The following is a 6653-nucleotide window of genomic DNA, read 5'->3' on the forward strand; positions in this document are numbered from 1 at the left end:
AATCGATACACAAATACTCTCTCTCTACATTACCTTCTCTAAGCCACTAACTTTAGCATCGGAGGGATTTTCCAGCCAACCCCAACAAGCAACCCTTGCCGGTTCTCTGTCTTGCGGATCTCGGTTCTCAAATAGACCAGTTTGGCCACGGAGTTCCACCTCTTCAACAGTGCTGAAATCACCCCGCACAAGTAAAGTGGCCCATGGCACTACTGGAAATGAGGCTTTTAGAGACGTTTAAAAAACGCCGCTATAACTATTAAAAACGCCGCTAATTCTTTTCGTGGCGTTTAGCATCAAACGTCGAAGATGCGGCCGTCGCTGTATCTTTATGGCGCTTTAAAAGCGTCATTATATGAGAATAGGCGGCGTTTTTAAAAACGCCGCCAAATGTATTACATAACAGTAACATGACGTCACGCCGACATTTAACGACGTTTTAAAAACGTCGTAGTAGCTTTTTTCCATTTTAAAAATATCACTATAGTGGCGTTTAACAAACGCCGTTATAGCTTCATTTTTCTTTTTTTTTTTAAAAAAAAAAATTGTGCTAATTCTGTGATGCATAAGCCCTCAAAAACACTTTGATAAGAACAGTAGCAAAAGGAAAACAAGCCTTCGACTACAAACACAAATACAAAAAAGAAAAAAAAAAAAAAAGAATCAAATGTATTTGTTTCAAGAGAACATACATAAATATGATGCTAAGTAAATTCTGGCTGTGAGACAATGCAATAAACAAAATTTCATGCCAATGCATTACACAATAACCGATATTGTTTTCATGGAGAACCACCAGCTTGCGGTCCACAAAAAAAATTAGGACAACAATTTTTCAAATATCACTTGTTCCATTAAAAACAAACAGAATTTCATGTTAGGAATCTGCAAAAGCACAAAAATAAGGGTGCAGAATATTAAACTCTCGTCTCTCTTAGTTCTTGAAGTTTGCCAGGCCATATCTTGGTCAAAGTATCCATTTTGCATTGAGAGACAACTTCTTAAGGGAAGCCAATTTAACCTGTAAAGTTGATTTCACAGGGTTAAAAGCATAATTAAACACACCAAACTTCATTTCCATTTAATTTTTAAATTAATATACTACAAAGTTAAATCATTAAACTTCAATATTTCTTAATGGGTAAATAGGATTTCAACACATAACATCAAAGAAGTAAACGTGAGACAAACTCTTATTCAATAAGAGAATGTAATTGAAATTTGGATGTAATTGAGAGATCAATAAAGTAGAGCCTACATTGCTAGTCATTACTATTGCTCTTACCAATCATCATAGTGTGATGCACCACACGCAGGTTTAAAGCAAGTTTTAAGCTAACTTAGGGTTAGGTTTGAAGCAGGTTTGAAACAAGTATTATCACAAAGAACCCCAACTACGGTTGGTTTGACATTGATGGGTGGGCACCATAGGCTTCGGTCAATCTGGTCAATCCCTACACAGATATGTTTCTTTATCCAAATATGATTATCAACACAACCTAAAGAATTATTCTCTGTCTATTACATTATAAATATAGATACCATATATAGCAGACCAAAAATTTATCACAAATCCAAACTTTAACCAATGTCCCACTAACCCAACCACTCAATTGATAAAAAAATCCAGCAAAATAATTGAGAAAAGACATATATAAGCATAAAAAAAGTTCTAGATTTGGACAACCAATCTATGAGCTAACCATATGCTAGTGTAGCACTCTGTGCATTGGTTTTATTGTTGGCCATTAAAGTTCATGAAGCTTGAGTTGAACCATGGGGGCAAACTGAAATTTTCACTCTAAATTTATGGATGAATGTATATGTAATTTAAATATATATACATACTAATGTATATGCAATCAAAAAAATTTGTACACTCATGTATATGAATATTTTATAAGCTAAGGTCTACAATATTATTAATATTATTTTTCCAATTTGAAAATATAACCTAGAGACCTTAGATAAACATACATAATCAAAACGATTACAAAAATAAACTATTTCTTCGTTTTTTTTCCTAAACATAAATATAAAGATGTCAATTTATGAACTAATTTAAATGTAACGACCATTGAACATCCTTGGTTAGAATACAAAATAGTTTTATCATTACATGAACAAAATGATTGCCTGTCTAGAAATTACCTTCTGCATTAGTTCAACAACCATCTCAGGACTGTCTGGTATTCCATGCTCAAGAAATGCCTGCAGCAATGAAGTATATGGTAAATCATCTTTTCTTGACATGAATGGAACATAATAACACACCCATAACTTGTCTTTTATTTAGAAAACACTTGTAAGAATGAACAATTTAACTGAATACGATTACATATATGAAGCATAGAAATTTAGTCAAATAGTTAGTTGAGCGAGGCAAGTTTCCCCAGGAGAAGTCTGAGAATGCGAAAGATAAGATAGTTACAGCTCCCAGAGTAGCAAGAATTCAAAATCTTCCCTTCTGCACAAAGTATGCTAAATTTAACCAGTCCACTCCTTTCCACAAATTCAAGACCCAAACACAGTTTAAAATCATCTTTTGTGAGTCCAATTAGGCTTAATGGTGGTAATTCTATTCAAAAGGGACAAAATAGGCAGATGGATGAGGTTTTTGAAACTGTTGTATCAAGCAAGAATATCCCCAAATTGATATAATTAATTCAAAAACAATTTCTTCATTTTAATATAACCAAATAGTAATTCTAATTGGGTTTCCACTTTCCTCCATAATTTTTTCCCTTTCAGTAAAACAAGTATGAAATTTTGTTTCGTCCATCGTTCTCAAAACCTGTCTTCAAAAGAAAAAAATAATATTATTTTTTGTTTTCCAAGTGGGGATAGCAAAATAAGAACTGTGTTCTGAAAAATTTCTTAGTTTTATTAATAGTAAGCTTCCATGTGTACTCTTTTATAGTGTATAAGACATACAGCTGCCCACCTCTTACAGCTTCCAGTGCAATTCAGCCCATAAGAAATAAAAAAAAATGGTTGGGAAAGTGGTTTATATCAGCATTCAGAGATGAAGCCAACCAGTTGTGGTATGTACATTATACAAACTACATACCTTGATTGGCTATTCATGTTAGTGCTCCCAATAGCACAAGCTAATGAACCACGCAATAGAAATGAAGCCATCTCTTCTTTTGTCCTGACCTCTGCCTCCGTCACACCAGCCAGTGTTATCCCCCCTTCGTAGTTTCTCTGATTTGGATAGGAACTCTTGCAGGTCCACCAAAGATCAACTCCACCCATATAGCTGCCTATGTTGAGCACAATTAAACCCTCAGCATCCTGGAGGAAAAGCAATATTCAATTTTAAAAAAATTACCATTCTCAACAAGTACTAGGGCTATAGGAGAAGTTAAAGATTCACCAGGTGAATAAAAATTAGACATCAAAAGCATTAGTGAAATCTAAAATCCGAGTAAATACAGAGCATGGTGGTCTCTTCTATGGCTTGGACAGGAGTGAAAAAAGCCCCACAAAATATCCTTCAAACTTTAATTAGCATTCTTTTATTAGCCAATAACCATCATGCATGCACCTAATTCCAACCCATGAAAAGTAACTGTAACATGGCAGTTTCATTTGTGTCCAAACAAATCCCTTTGGCTGAGTGTGCTTTTAAATTTTATAAAATATATAATATTAAAAAAAAACTATATTTTACATGGTCAAACACAAAACCTTATTTTCAGTCCAGGTAATCCAAACACCACATAAAAAAAAACTGCTGACAGCTCCCCAAATTGTACAAATAATGCTGTCAGCACTCCCTATCAAGGCCATAGAAGTTATGATCTCATCATATGTCAGCTATTTTTTTATAGGCAAAGTTATGATGTCATCATAATGTCATCTCAGCCATTTTTTTATATGCAAATTCAATAATCTCATCCGAGGGTGAGGGTGAGGGTGAGGGTGGAGAAGAAAGGCACACAATCAATAACAGCGAAAAAAATATAGAATAGCAAATGATAATGAACAAAAATGGATGGGAACATTGTCCAGTAGGGGGCCACAACTAAATATTTGGAGCATTGTCTAGTTGAAAAAAAATATAGAATATGACAATCTGGTGGATATTACAATATACTATATCACCACCACCATTATCATCAACATGTTTCTCAGTTTTCTTCTTATATTAGCTGAAGCAGCTTGAGATGCCACGGCTATGCCTGCATTGAACCATGTTCAGATGACTAATTTAGAACCATTACTGCTAGATCAAATCCCAATCAGGTGAAGTTAATGAAGATAATCCAACTTGATCACTTACATATGGAATCAAAAGATATTCGTTATCTCTCCTTTAATTGCATTAGAGTACTTCCATAACTTCCATTTTAATGCCTTTTTTCCCAAGTAGCTGGAAATTATACTATTGTGACCCCTCGGAAAACTGGTCCACCATGTATTCATTGACTCAGTTAACATTTAACAACAACAAAATCATAATTAAACGTTAGCAACTAAAATGAATATATATATAAATAAATAAAAAATCAATACCAAAACGAAAAACGAAACAAAAAATTTAAAAACATCAAGGGGCATACCTGGTATTTTTCTGCCAGATAGAGCTGCAAGTGCTACATATATGTTTTCAGGATCTTGAGGTTGAAAATCAAAAACAAAGGCCTAGAAAAGAAAGAAATGTGATGAGAAAATTATGTTAGAATAAATAAATGCGTGTTCAAATTGGCCTATTGGATAGTAAGACTCTGTTTGGATGGAGGGAAAGTAAAAAGGGAAGGAACTCAAATCCCAAAACCCAATAAAAATTATGAAATTCCCACGAGAATATGAATCAATCAAACCCTCCATCAGATGATTAGATGAGAAAACCTCAAAACCCATTAATATATAGTTGTGAATATGTCTGCACTGTATATTGCATTGAAATCATAAAGAATAGAGAAGAGAATGAATCAGAGAGACTAGAAATCATCCAGCACATTCAATGTTTTCCACACAATGAATAAGGAAACAACTTGGAATTGCAACCCAAATAAGTACCTCATTACTAAAACCAGTTAAAGTACCACATCGATCTGCAAAAGAAGAAAAAAAAAATTGTTTACACTAATGAATATCCAAGAAGAAAAGAGAAAACCAGAGTGAGAGAAAAATAATAGCATAAAACAACTATCACAAAAATAATAATAAATAAATAAATAAATAGTAGAAGAAGAAGAGGAAGTGGTGCTTGAGTGGATTTGACTCTTTTTGGAAGAACAGATCAGGTCTGGAGGGACCAATCTCATTGAAAATAAATAAAAAATAAAAAATAAAATTCTGGAAAGTCCCTGCTACGATAGCAAATCGAAAAAATATTGAGAAGCAATAATTTCAGCTAGAAGAAGAACTATCAGAAAAATTTGGTCGATTATATCAAATCAAATATGCAAACTATGAGAGAGAGAGAGAGAGACCTCTCATTCTCGAACCATCGGAACACAGGTTTCGAGATCAAACCTGTTAGTTCTAAGAGGCTTCTTCTTCTTGAACCATGGGAACACCGAGATCGATTCGACGCAAATAGAGCACGAAATACAAGTTTTGAGATCAGATCCCTGTATTTCTAAGAGAAATTAGCGAAAACCCTAACAAGCTTTGAGTTCTCGAGATCAGGTTTCTAATCATATAAACCCCAAGAAAGAACAAGAAATTGATACATACAGATTTTAATAGATTAGCATGACAGAAATCGATCAAGAAACACGACAAAGTGAGATCAAAACAAACTCAATTTAATACTTACGGTGAAGTGTAGAAATCGAACCAATAGTTTCGATTCGTCTATAGCTCCTCGCTTTCAAAGGCAAATCGCAAATCAATTAGAGGGAAATTGAAGAACACATAGATCCAAAGCCTAAATAAAATGATTACTGAGAAATCGAAGAAAAATCAGCAGATCCAAACCCTAGACGCCATTCTTGCAAACTTTCTCTCACTAAAAAGTAAAAACCCTCATCTCTCACTCACGGTTCTTTTTATGAGAGAGGAATTTTATAAAATATTTTTTTTATCCGATATATAGAAAAACGCAACAGGCCTTCCTCTTCCTACGGGGTGACATGACGTTTTTTTTGAAAGAAGCACCACCTTTTCTACAGCGTTTTTAAAAACGTTGTTATATAAGCGCCGGCGTAACCTATATTTCTCGTAGTGTGGCCAAGTGGTAGAAGAAAATGAATTAGTTCACAATGCACAGTATACTATGTCATAACCCAAAACTGTGGATCCCATATGCGAAAAAGTGTATCAGCCTATTCAGATTTGTGGACTCCGCAATTTTAAACTACTCAAAATATGCGTTTTGCTCTTAAAATCAAACTCATGTTGAAATAAATAAGGGTTAAATTCATATTACCCCTTGTGATTTGGGGTTAGAATATTTTATCCGTTATTGTTCAATTATAATCAGAAAGTTTCTACGTGGTTTTAAACTAAAGTATTATCATTAGTTTTTTCATCCAAACCACTATAAGGTGTATTGCGCACACTATTTTTTAGAGTGGATTTTGGTTTCTAAAAATTAGAATGAAAATAATACAACAAAAAGACAATTTTATCCCCATTTTCTCCAAACCTAAAATTAGATTAATATGATAATTAAATTAAAATATAATTAAGAATTG

At 33.7% G+C, this 6653-nt stretch overlaps 1 long non-coding RNA gene across 4 annotated transcripts; it reads right to left on the reverse strand.

Annotated features, from left to right (window-relative positions):
- Positions 1–697: 697 nt before the first annotated feature.
- LOC114269636 (uncharacterized) lies at positions 698–6222 on the reverse strand. Of its 4 annotated transcripts, XR_014346370.1 has the most exons (8): positions 5774–6222; positions 5488–5585; positions 5029–5063; positions 4569–4650; positions 4289–4411; positions 3071–4187; positions 2152–2211; positions 698–1021 (listed from the first exon to the last, which is right to left on the reverse strand). It is a non-coding gene; the product is annotated as an uncharacterized LOC114269636 (long non-coding RNA). The 4 variants fall into 4 exon arrangements; XR_014346369.1 differs by lacking the exon at positions 5774–6222 and having other exon boundaries at positions 5488–5767; XR_014346371.1 differs by lacking the exons at positions 4289–4411; positions 5774–6222 and having other exon boundaries at positions 3071–3297; positions 5488–5767.
- Between the last annotated feature and the right edge of the window lie 431 nt (positions 6223–6653).

This window comes from Camellia sinensis, chromosome 12 (genome assembly GCF_055761805.1).
Source record: "Camellia sinensis isolate YWXY chromosome 12, ASM5576180v1, whole genome shotgun sequence".
Taxonomy (NCBI): Eukaryota; Viridiplantae; Streptophyta; class Magnoliopsida; order Ericales; family Theaceae; genus Camellia; species Camellia sinensis.